A 13,776-nucleotide genomic window follows, 5' to 3' on the forward strand; every position below is an offset into this window, starting at 1 on the left:
TTGTAGCACTATGCACGATAGGCAAAAGGTAGAAACAACCTAAATGCCCATCAACAGATGAACAGATAAACAAAAGTTTATCTACAATGGAATACTAGTCAGCCAATAGGAGAAATCAAGTGTGGATATATGCTACTATATGGATGGATCTAGAAGACATTATGCTGAGTGAAATAAGTCAATCACAAATATTGTATGACCTCAGTTATATAAAAAGTCGAGAAAAGGCAAATGTATAGAGATCAAAGTTTATTAGTGGTTACCAGGGATGCGAGGGAGGGGGAAAAGGGGGATTAACAGTGATGGAAAATCACACTGGTTAAGCGTAGCGTTGAACAGCTGATTACTGTAATTGCTGTCAATAAGTTGTACACCTGTAAAAAGTTGTAGTGGCAACAGTTGTGTGATAAAAATATTTACAACAACAATGGCTGCTGAGGCTGCTTATGTACAACCAAACCCTTCATGGGATTTGGTTCCTTGGTTTGGAGGTTTAGGGTCATGGTTTCATGGGACATCCCAGTTAATTGGCCTAATAATGTGTTCAGTGCTTCTGTTCTACCTCCTAGTTCATTGCATAGTGTCTGGGGTCTAAAAAGCTTGAAAGCAGCCATCTAAGTCAGGATAGTTGGTCTTTATTTACTTGGAGGAACAGAGAATGAAGGAGAGCCAGGAATAGGAGAAGGATTTGTAATATATCACTAATTATCTCCATGAACAACAACTGCCTCCTTTGTCATGAGACCAGAACTGGTTGGTGTCCGGCTATCATTACCGAACATTTTGATGAAAATTTCCGTAGAAGAATCCTGCTCGAAAGGGGGAAAATACAGAACAGAATTTCAAATTCTCATGGACTCCAGACTTTCTGGAGCCATGGAGAGTGGAAAACCTCCTGAAACTATTAATGTGAGATTATCTTTAAATATCGAAATAAAAATGTCCTCTGAAGTCTTCTTAAAATAAAACAATAGTTTAACTTAACTAGTAAAGAACGTCTGCCTGAGCATTATGTTCTTTTAAGAACTATCTATATGGGATCAAATTGAAAACAGCAACTTGAAAGATTAGGGATCAGCAAGTTTATGTTATTGAAGGAGGAACAACTCAGAAAAGGAGAGTGAGAATGGTTGCACACTCAAAGAATGTAATCAATGTCACTAAATTGTACATGTAGAAACTGTTGAATTGGTATATATTTTACTGCGCATATTTTCAACAACAATAAAATACATAAAATGTAGAAACAACAACAACAAAAAAAACATTGCTGTGAGGTCAATTCTGACTCATAGCCACCCTGTAGAACAGAGTAGAACAGCTCCATAGGGTTTTCAAGGTCGTAAATCTTTATGGAAGCCGACTGCCACATCTCCTTCCTGCTGAGCGGCTGGTGGGTTCCAACCACCAACTTTTCAGTTAGCATTTGAGCGCTTTAACCACTGTGCAACCAGGGCTCCTTCATTAGCTGTTAGGGAGATGCAAATCAAAACCACGATGACATATCACCTCACCCCCATTAGAATGGCGATGATGAAAAGAAAGGAAAACATTAAGTGTAGATGAGGTTGTGGAGGAGCTGGAACCCTCATCCATTGCTGGTAGAATATAAAATGGTACAGCTGCTATGGAAAACAGTTTGGCGGTTTCTCAAAAACTTGAAAATAGAACTACCATTGTTATTGTCGTTTTTAGGTGTCTTCGAGTTGGCTGCTATTCATAGAGACCCTATGTACAACAGAACAAAACACTGCCATGTCCTGTCTATTGTTGCAGCCACTGTGTCAAACCACCTCATTGAGGGTCTTCTTTTTTTCTGATGACCCTGTACTTTACCAAGCATGATGTCCTCCAGGGACTGATCTCGACCGATAATATGTCCAAAGTATGTGAGACGAAGTCTCCTGCTATCCTCGCTTCTAAGGAGCATTCTGGCTGTACTTCTTTCAAAACAGGTTTGTTCATTCTTCTGGCAGTCCACAGTATATTCAATATTCTTTGCCAACACCATAATTCAAAGACATCAATTCTTTGGTCTTCCCTGTTCATTGTCCAGCTTTTGCGTGCATATGAGGCAATTGAAAATACTATGCCTGGATCAGGCACACCTTGGCCCTCAAAGTGACGTCTTTGCTTTTCAACACTTTAAAGAGGTCTTTTGCAGCAATTTGCCCAGTGCAATAACTCGTTTGATTTCTTGACTGCTGCTTCCATGGGCGCTGATTATGGATCCAAGTAAAACGAAATCCTTGACAACTTCAATATTTTCTCCATTTATCATGATGTTGCTTATTGGTCCAGTTGTGAGAATTTTTGTTTTCTTTAGTTGAGGTGTTATCTGTACTGAAGGCTGTAGTCTTTGATCTTCATCAGTAAGTGTTTCAAGTCCTCTTCGCTTTCAGCAAGCAAGAATGTGTCATCTTCATATTGAAGGCTGTTAACTAGACTTCCTCCAATCCTGATGTCACATTCTACCATACAACCAAGCAATCCCTATCTTAGGCTTATACCCAGAAAAAGTGATGGCAGGAGCACAAATAGAAACCTATACACCAATGTTCATTGCAACACTGTTCACAATAGCCAAAAGGTGGAAACAACCAAAATGTCCATCAGCAAATGGATGGGTAAACAAAATGTTTTGTATATATATATATGTGTGTGTGTGTGTGTGTGTGTGTGTGTGTGTGTATGTAAACAAAATGTATATAACAAACAAAATATCTATCAACTTGGCTAGGCCATGATTCTGAGTATTGTGTGATTGTCTGCCATTTTATCATCTGATGTGATTTTCTTAAGTGTTGTAAATCCTACCTCTATGATGTTAATGCGGTGGGATTAGCAGCAGTTATGTTAATGAGGCAGAACTCAATCTACAGGATTAGGTTGTGTTTTAAGTCAATCTCTTTTGAGATATAAAAGAGAGAAGCCAGCAGAGAGACATGGGGACCTTATACCACCAAGAAAGCACACCAGGGGCAGAGTGCTTCCTTTGGACCTGAGGTTCCTGTGCTGAGAAGCCGCTAGACCAGGGGAAGATTGATGACAAGGACCTTCCCCCAGAACCAACAGAGAAAGAAAGCCTTCCCCTGGAGTTAGCACCCTGAATTTGGACCTCTAGCCTCCTAGACTGTGAGAGAATAAATTTCTCTTTGTTAAAGCCATCCACTTGTGGTATTTTTTTTATAGCAGCACTAGATGACTAATATAGGCCTGAAGGGATGGATCCTCCAGCTTCCCAGTACTGCACTTTCCTTACTTGCGAAAGCAGGATAATACCTGGAGGGACAGCCGACCTCCCAGTGCTGCACTTCCCCTACTTGCCAAACCAGGACAACACCAGTCTCTATTTTGTAGAATGATCATGCACATTAAAGGAATTAACACTCGGAAAGCTTTTGGAACCGTCAATGCCATGTTGTGATTGCTTAGTTCTTTATTATTTCACATTGAGAAATAAGTTAGATTTTATAGAACTGATTGTAATGGCTAAGAAAATTCAACATTGGGAGAGAGAATTGGTCAGAGAAGGTTTCATCATGAAAGAGATTCTTGAGCTAGGTGGGGCAAGGGGAAGGAAAACCCTTAGTGATGGAAGGAAGGTGTAATTGATTAGGAGATGTACAAAATGATAACAAGTATGCATTTACGTGTTTAATTATAAATAAGCAACTGACTCAATGACAAAGCTAACTGATAACTAAATCAAAAACTAATTCATTTCAAGAAATACTTTCAGTCTTCCCAACAAGCCTAACTTTGTGAGCAGATGATTAAGAGTTGTGTGCACCCTTGGGATGGGAGTAGGGCTTTTTCAGCCTACACCTGCTCCCCCTCTCCCAGGGTCTGGCATGTCCTACTACTCATGAATTCATGAAGAACCATCACTGAGATGACTCTCTGGACTTCTATGATTGGGTCACTTGTAGCTCTGCTCCCCGCTGAGAAAGGGAACCACAAAGAGGCTGAGCCAGTCACCTACAATCTGGACCTGGGCTGAGGATGGAATTCTAGACTCCAGACAGAGGGCCTGGCTTGTTGATCAACCTCCACCCTCTTTCTGAATGAGAAACTTTATCTGTCAAATATGAAATATTTGATATACATATGTATGTATATATGTGTGTGTGCATATATATATCCATGCTGTACAGATAGAAATGATGTATATTTGCTAATTTACATCTTTAATATCTGTACACTTTTATGGGAAATGTATGTTTTTCCTATCGCAGGAGGAGTGGTTTCAGTAAGCCCTCCCCTGTGTCAGCAGCAGTCCTGTGTTGTGAAATGTATCTCAAATGACAGCATTTAGCATCCTGTCCCAAAGAAGAACAATCTCCCAAGTGAAATCCAGGAAACCAAGATAATCATGACAAGAGAATGTGCTGCACCAGCCTAATCTGGGCCATAAACTGAAACTCTGACACTAAATAATGTGTGAGAAAGAATGTGATTCAAAGCGAGGCATCTGTCTTGGTTTATTTTGGGTGTGTTGCTACCAGCAGTAATCAGCCCAATCCTAAAGCGAGTGACTGTGTTACACTGATAAGGCCCTGATTAGAGGACAGCAAGCTGGGAATCTCTATGTTGGGTTCCCTAGGCTCATTGTTGCTGTTAGTTGCCATCCAGTCTATTCCGACTCATGGTGATCCCATGTGTGCAGACTAGAACCGCACTCCATCAGGTTTTCAAGGCTGTGACGTTTTGGAAGCAGATCACCAGGTCTGCCTTCCAAGGCACCTCTGAGTGGGTTCAAACTGCCAACCTTTTGGCCCTTAGTTGAGCGCTTAACTGTTAGTGCCACCCAAAGACTCCTCTGAGCTCGTTAGAAACGTATAATTGTGCCCTTCTCCCTCCCATCTTCTTAGAGAATCCCAGTGTGGGTCACAGGAGGCCTTGGTTGGGTGTCAGCTTTCCTCCAGCCCCAGGCTATGACTTGTGGTTGGCATAGTGTTCTGGGAAACCTTCTTGCTACACCATACTGGTCTCCAATCCCTCAGCCACAGTCTTTCCACACATGAGCATGCAGTACCATAGCCAGGTCCCTCTCCCCAGGGAAGCCACCCCCCCTCACCTGTATCCACTCAGCTTCCCTGACACTCCTGCACTCAAGGCTGTCCCTTCTCAGTGAGCATGGTTCTACATGGGTGGCCTGAAGTCTTGCAGCCTTATGCCTATCATTCGGCCCAAAGCACATAGTGATTACCCTGAAACACAGGCCAGACAAGTTAGATTGCTTAATGGCAGTCAAACTTCCCCTTATTGATGCATGTCATCTTTCCACATACAGATTTGCTTTTCACAGAGTCTCCTCTAGCCAATAAGATGCCCCCAGTGTGTTCCCCTGCCCAAAAACACATGACCAAAGTCACAGACATCTCCCCAGAAACTCCCATCAGCCTAGAACTGTTGGGAGGACAGTCTTCTACAACGCTTGTGCCTCTCACCCAAGTTGCCTAATCAGAAACCTTGGGCCCAGAACATTGCCTGATAATGGAGGTTGGGAACAGAGCCTCCTTCTGTCCCAGTTTTTTCTTCTTCGTTATCAGGGAGACTCATTGCCTGTTTGAGGCCTAATGAGTACCTCTTTTTTCTGTTTATGCATGAAGCATATGCATCATATGACACCTGGCCAACCCCACTACTATATCTGTCCACAGCAGGGAGGGAATGAGGTCTCTGAACTGCATCATGAGAGGTGTGTGTGCAGACCACCGCCCTACGTTGGTTTTGAGAAGTGACCCACTGGCCATGGGGGACCAATGCCCACTATTGAAGCTGACCTTGCTCTATCTCTTCTCTGTGTGAGTAAAGCAATGTTCCGTCTACTGCCTATATTTGATTCATGTCTTGTTAGTGACCTTGGACCTTGGCTAGACAAGAACAGATTCAGAAAAGGTGAGACCTGAAGCAAAATTGGGACACGTATTCCAAGTTCTTCCTCCCTCAAAGGCATCTCTTTGCCACCCCTTTCTATGTTTCAGGGCTTCCTACTTTCTAACTCCTTCTAAATCAAAACAACATATTTATACTGAAACTTAAACCCTTTCAAGTCAATGTGATTATTCTCCAGGCATTTGCATTTTAGATATTTATCTCCAATCATTAAATGGAAGATTTGGGTCTTGTTAGAGGAATGTCTGGCTTCAGGGGAGGACTTTTGGACAAATTCTCCTTACAGCTGAAGTCACATCAAGATTTCTTTGTGCCTGGATCAAAAGGAGCTGTGGGCATGTGGCCAGTCCTCCTCAGCCTGCCACCCCACCATCTGTAATCTTAAATCACCCCTCCCATCACTCAGTCCAGGCTCATGAATGGAGAAGAAGAAACAATGTCCTCTTCCCTCCCCAGCCCACCAGGCGGTTTCAGGAGACCACGTGCCAAGTGAAGCTACAGTCGATATGCTCTTCCTACTGGTAGTGCAAACGCTTCTTCGGGTAGAAAGAGTGCAGGGTTATGGGAAGAAAGGGTATCTGGGACATGTGAGAGCTGTTGGAGGAGCCCGAACAGGGCCAGGGAGAGCCCAAAACCCCAGTTGATAGAAAGTAAGATAAAAGGTGTCTGTCTTTGCATGTTGGTGGGTCCACAGAGGGGCCCCGGCTTGGTGAGAAGTTCAAACAATACACAGTATCAGGAAAGCTAGACTGACACTAAACTTGAGTTCTAGAGACCTATAAAAACAAGAGACATATTTAGAGGATGACTTGTCTGTATGAAAGCTGTACTATTTGGGTTAACTACTGATCATCTGTGCCCAGCTATCATGCAGCACAGTGATGATTATGCACATTGTGAAATGTGTGTCAGATTAACTTTGCTTCTTTTGATTACAGCAGCAAATCCTAAAAATGCACGATCACTGGGTCTTTGTAATTAATTTCGTCTGTGGCCCTGTCTGTCTGCTCAGGCCACATGGTTTTATGCTCAAAACCTAAAATGATGACAAAAGTTTTGCCCCAAATTCTCAAGTAACCGGCTCCTCCCTGACTGCCTCAGAGAAATCAAGTTCTGAGAACTGGGCCACAACTTTGCACTGTCCCTTCATCATCTCCTAAAACACCATCCTATAGGGCTCAACAAACATGTGAGTGAGTGGGTGGAGAGTGACTGAGGGGCAAAGGTAGAAGAAGGAGTTAGACAGGGCTTCGGCACCATGAGGAAAATGAGGGAGAAGAGCCCATGGCACAGGCGAAAGCATCCAGCTTGTCATCAAGGGTGAGTCCCCTTGTCTTAATTATCTAGTGCTGCTATAACAGAAATACCACAAGTGGATGGCTTTAACAAACACTTTATTCTCTGACAGTCTAGTAGGCTAGAAGTACAAATTCAGGGCATCAGCTCCAGGGGAAGTCTTTCTTTCTTTGTCAGCTCTGGAGGAGGGTTCTTGTCATCAATCTTCCCCTGGTCTAGGAGCTTCTCAGCACAGGGACCCTGGGTCCAAAGGATGTTCTATTCTCCTGGCACTACTTTCTTGGTGGTATGAGGTCCCCCTGTCCCTCTGCTCACTTCTGTCTTTTATATCTTGAAGGAGATTGACTCAAGAAACAACTTAATCCTGTAGATTGAGTGCTGTCTCTTTAACATAACTGTCTCTGATCCTGCCTCATTAATAGCATAGAGGTAGGATTTACAACACATGGGAAAATCACATCAGATGACAAAATGGCAGACAATCACACAACACTGGGAATCATGGCCTAGCCAAGTTGACACACACTTTGGGGGGACACAATTCAATCCATAACACCCCTCAATTCAAGTTCTTGTGGCTTTGCACACTTCATTAGCTTGTGGAGCCTCTGTTGCCTCCTTAGGAAAATGGAGACATTTATCACCTCACAGCATTCATGGAAGGATTTATCAAGTTTAAAAAAAAAAAAAAAAACTTTTTAAATGTGAATGATAAAAAAGATGGCATGCTTTTTTCCCAGGTCATGTCTATCCCTCAGTGGGATTTCTGATTGTAAGGTGTGTGGTATTTCAGAGCCTCTTCTTCCATGGAACATATTGGAAAAAGCCACACTAGCTAAGGTTTTGAGTCCACAATCAGGCCTTGTATTTCAGAGAGAATTTTGAGATGTTTGCTTCCAATGTACCCAACATCTCTTGAGGAGCAGCACTGTGTGCATGGCCTGCACAGACCCTGAGAGTCACTGCTGAGCAAGATCAGCACAGGCACTGCCCCTTGGAGCCTTACAGGCCAGTGCCAATTTTCCTGAGAGCAAAGTCGAGTGCCCTGACTATGACCACACTCCTGACCCAGCCTAGTCTGTGAACCTGAGCACAGCACAGGTGAAGGACCAGCACTGGGAACTGATCAGTCCCATCTGAACCCATCAACTGACCTGTTTGTGATGTTGTCAGCAAGTTATTTAATCTCCCTGGGCCTCAGTTTCCTTTTCTGTCATTTTTTTTTAAACCCAGCATACGTTTAGTCAAGAGTCAATATGAGGACTAAATGAGAACACCATGCAAAGCTCATCTCGAATGAAGCTCACCATAAAAGTTAGCTCTTTCACCAAGCACAGTACTGTGAGCATGATTTAACTTTATTTCATAAACTAGAATAATGCAATAGCTCAGAATTGTTATTCTAAACAAGAACTCACCATGCACAGACTATGAGAAAAACTACAGAAGGTGTTGGAGACACTGATGACTGGAGATCTTTTATGGAAGGCATATTTCTCTTTCTTTTCAAATCAAATCCCAGCCTGCCTTTCTGCTACTTAGTGTTTTCATGTAAATGCTGCAGACAGAGGTGATGACTCTACAAAGCCAAGGGTCCATTTCAGCTTGAATTAGAGAGGCTGCCTTTGAAAGCAGGTCTACATTGGCAAATGTGTCTCTACTTTGCTCCCAGTAAATGTCCTCATCATCACATAATCTTCTGGCAGAGTGAAGGCTTCGAATGCTCCTCCAAGGGCTGACCAGAAACAGCATGTGAAATGGCCACAGTGCTCTTTCTCAGTCTTTGGCAAGCTCCTCCAGACACCCTATCTTTTCTTGGCCTTCTTCTCCTCCTCCCTCTACCCCATTGTTTTCTGAAAAGGGACAAACTGAATATTGTTAAGAATTAAATCACTGATAAGTCTCAGGGAGTTTGGTGCCTTCTTCTGGAATGGCTCCATTTTCACAAGCAAAGGACCTGTAAAACAATTTTTAAAAAAACCAGTTGCCACTGAGTCAATTCTGACTCATAGCGACCCTATAGGACAGAGTAGAACTGCCCCATAGGATTTCGAAGGAGCAGCTGGCGGATTTGAACTGCTGACCTTTTAGTTTGCAGCCTTAGCTCTTAATCACTATGCCACAAGGGCTCAAAAAAAGTGGTTAAGAACTCTCCTGCTAACCAAAAGGTCAGCAGTTCGAATCTACTAGCTGCTTCTTGGAAACCCTATGGGGCAGTTCTACTCTGTCCTATAAGGTCTCTATGAGTCAGAATTGACTCAGTGGCAACTGGTTTGTTTTTTTGTTTGTTTTTGGTAAGACAATAAAGGACCTTCAAATTATAGATTTCAGTCCCCCGCCCCCAAAGGGGCAGCTGTAGTTTAGGGACAGGTGTGGGTGGAGATGACACCTGCTCATGGACAACACCTGCTTGAGCAGCCCTGGTGCTGTCCTGCCAAACCCATCACCCTTTCTAATTGACATTACAAACAGCTCCACAGCATTAGCGAAAGCTTGTAATGGGGTGGAGGTGGGGTGGGGAGAGGGAGTTTAGTGGCTCATAAGAGTTGACAGGCCTCTGAGTCTGAGGCAGGCCTAGGGGTGAGACACAAACTGCACTTCCAGGGCCAAGCTCTGTGTGGCTCCCATGTGGCAGACAGTTTGCAAATGAGCTAAGGAACGGAGTCGTTTATGCCAAAATTTAGATCAGCTCAATGGGCAACAGAGGTCAGCAATTACTTTGTGAGCCCTCACCTGAGGCCCATCCTGCTGACCTGCTCAATCCCCTAAATTCTACCATTCCATGATCAATCAATTAGACCAAAGTGTCTCTTTCAATGATACAGTATTTTTGAGGCAAGGCACTCTTTAAAATGTTGATACCTTAACCTGGATTAGTTTCTCCACCATGAAGACTGATGGCATGAGACCCTGATGAGGTAAGCTTTGATTTGGTCAGTGTCTTAGTTTCCTAGTGCTGCTAATAACACAAATACCACAAGCGGGTGGCTTTAAAGAACAGAAATGTATTTTCTCACACTTCTGGAGGCTAAAAGTCCAAAGCAGGGTCTCAGTCATGTCGATTCCTTCTGTGAGTTTCTTTCCTACTTTATGGTATATGTCAGCGATCCTTGGTGTTCTTTCGTTTGTAGATGATTTTCACATGGATTCTGTTTTCCTGTTTATGTGTCTCTGTGTTTATTCTGGTCATTTTATAACTCAGAAGTGGTTAGGTTTAGAATCCACCATTCACTGGTATGACCTCAACAGACTGATAACATAACATTAGATTATATTATGGGAGGTAATCTGCTCTACCCAAGGCTGACTGATCTAATCACATGAAACTACTCCATAACAGCAAAACAACTGGGCACCATAGCCTAGCCAAGTTGACACATAAAATTAACCATCATAGGCAGGGAAGGATGAACTCCAGGAAAGTCCATTTCCCCTAGAGGGCAGGCAAAGTGGAGGGACATAGCCGGGCCCATGAAAAACTAAGCTAGAAGTGCCCAGCGCCACCAAGTGTGCAGACAAAGGACTGCAGGATCACAAGTAGCAGAAGCGGGAGATCAGAATGCAGGAAACATTTGACGAGAGCTGCTTACAACAGGCGTGTTCTGTAGAGGAGGCCATTGCTGGGAGTGCTGCTGCAGAGTATCCTTCTGCAAACAGGGAACCTTCAAAGGGGCAGATTTCTTTATAACGTTGATTAACAAATGCTGCCACAAAAGACATTTGAAACAAGACTTGCCATTTTTTAGGAAACACAAACCAGGTCTCTGTAAATAATGTGAAGAAACATCACTTAATCTGTGGTATTAATTGTTACATGGGGTGCAAGGCTTATCATTGTAAAAGCAAATATCTGCTTATAAAAAAAACCATGATTGGTTAAACCAGTTTTTCAGGCCAGTGCATAAAAGTAAAAATCTGATTTATTATTTCCCCTGTTCTGTTCCATTAAAATGAAATCACGCAGAAAGTAAGTAACCTTTCGGTATGTATGCACATTTTTAAATGGTGGGAAGATTTTAAGTGAACAATAGCAAAATTTGATGCACTTTGCAACCATTCAAAGTGTATGTGTGGCATAGAAGCAAAGGTTTCACCAAAGGATCTCCCAAGGTCTCGTCTATCAATGGTGTGCTGAAACCTGATCACACCAGCTCAAGAGAGCTGCTTGTGACACCTTTCATGGCACCTCATGTCGTGACATTGCGTTGGTAGCTTGAAACCAGAAAACTGCAAAACAAGGCTTCTTTCTCCCAGAGATCTAATTGTTAAGCACTTCTCAGTACACTGGAATAGGTTGTTATAGAGCAGAAATAGACAAACCATGGCCCTCTGCTTGTTTTTGTACAGCCTGAGCTAAGAATGTCTTTTGCATTTTTAAATGGTTGGAAGAACCCCCACCATGATTAGCCCACATTTTGGAAACTAGCTTTTGCTGTAAACTTGATAATGTTTCTTAATGAATTCAACTTAAAATTACAAGGCAAAACAGCATTTATCTGTAACATTTATAATGCAGAAAAGTCGTTTAATTGACAACTCACATCATTTGAATCAAAAGAAATGTCAAACTGCTTTCTACACTTCCCGTGTTGTAAAATTTAAAACAAGAAATGAGATTTCCATTCCTATACAAATATGCAGCAGATGTATTTTCTGAGCTCAAACTACAGTTGAAGTGACAATTCTTAGACCTCATTGCAAATGTAATGGAAATTTCCATATTTTCAGATCCATTTAAGTTTTCCAGTTCTGGAACAAGATGGTGTAGACCCACTTTCCCTTGATCATGCCCTCTAAATAAAACTCAATACCCTGGAAATGATAAAACAGATAATGTTAAAAAGAACCCTAAAAGCTGGAAAGAAGGAGCTGGATTGACTAGGGACTGCAGGACTTGAACAAAAACAATGTGGTCCCCTGGGTTTTCTTTTTATCGCCCCTAGATCCCAGATGAAGGAGCCAGAGAGGTCTGCAATCCAGAACTACCAACAGGCATAGACAAATAAACTTTTCTAGACTGCTCTTCCTAGCCAAAGTGATGTTATGTTATGTCTGATCTAACTAAACATCAGCATCAAAGCCCAGACAGTTCCAACCCTCCTCCTCAACCAAGGCACCAGTGGGCTGGCTGATCTACCCGCAGGAGCAGCATCAGCTGAGTCCTCTGTTGCCTGGCCTTATACCCAGTTGCATGAGGAGACCAAGGCCCAGCGGCTTCTACCCTACTCCATCCTTGTGGCAGAAGGTGAGCCAGAGAAACAAGGCAGCCCAGAGAAGCACCTTCTGTCCCTGCAGGTGACACCAGTAGGGACTGAATGGAGGTCTCAGAAGTCTCAAAAGAATGAAGCAAACCAACAGAGCATTGCAAGGGTTCTGGAAGCTAAACTGACATTGGAAGTAGACAGGCACCAAAACCTACCCCTAAACCTGAGCAGGGTAACTGCCTCCTAAAACAGAAGATTTAAATAGGATCAAGAATCTCCTAACATAATAACCAAAATTCCCAGGGTACAAGTGAAAATTACTCCTCGTATGAAAAACTGGAAAAACCACACTTTCAATGAGAAAAGACAATTAAGTGATGTAAACACAGAAATGAGTCAGAAGTTGGAAGTCTTGGACAAAGATTTTAAACCAGTCACAATAAAATGCTTTAACAATCAATTACAAATTCTCTTGAAACAAATTGAAAAACAGAAAATCTCAGCAAAGAAATGTAAGTTATAAAAAAGAACCATATGGAAATTATAGAGCTGAATAATATAATAATCAAAATAAAAATATTACTTGATAGGTTCAGTAGGGTGGGTGACAGATGATACAATCAGTGAACTTGGAGACAGATTTGTTGATAGAATCTACTCAGTCTGAAAAACAGAGAGAGAAAAACTAAAAACAATGAACAGAGTCTCAAGGATCTGGGGAACAATAACAAAAGATCTACTATTTTTATTATTGGAGTCCCAGAAGAAAGGAGAAAAGAGTATGGGACTGAAAACTTCCCAAATTTTTATAAAATATATAAACTTACAGTTTCAAGAAGCTGAGAAAATCCCAAATATGATAAAACCCAGAGAAATCCACACCAAGACACATCGTAATTGAATTTCCAAAAAGATAAAAAATATAATAACAGAAGTTATCCATTATCTATTGTAGTAGAGCTCAAAATCATGACTTCTGATGCTAAATATGTTGAAAAGCTAAAAATCACAAAGTCTGTTTAAAACTAAAAGCAAGGAAGTTTTTATTGAGGATCAAGAGCAGCCATGGCCATAGAGCAGTCATAGCTGGGGGAAACCCTAAGCAAAGTGCTGAGTGCTCCCCGGGGATAGGATTTTTACAGTGCCTTTTATACGGTATTGGCTGACATTTTGAAAACAATTACAGGATATGATTAATGTTGTAAAATAGTCACAGAATGATGACAAATTCTGTTCATAAGACCTTTACAGGACTTCCGGCAAGATGGCGCTCTAGGCAGAAACACCACGCCGTCCCTCCACAACAAAGATCCGAAAAACTAAGCCAAACAGAGAATCAACAATCCTGAAACCCTAGAACATCAAATGAAGAGAT

Source organism: Trichechus manatus, unplaced genomic scaffold (assembly GCF_000243295.1).
Source record: "Trichechus manatus latirostris isolate Lorelei unplaced genomic scaffold, TriManLat1.0 scaffold00038, whole genome shotgun sequence".
NCBI classification, from domain to species: Eukaryota; Metazoa; Chordata; class Mammalia; order Sirenia; family Trichechidae; genus Trichechus; species Trichechus manatus.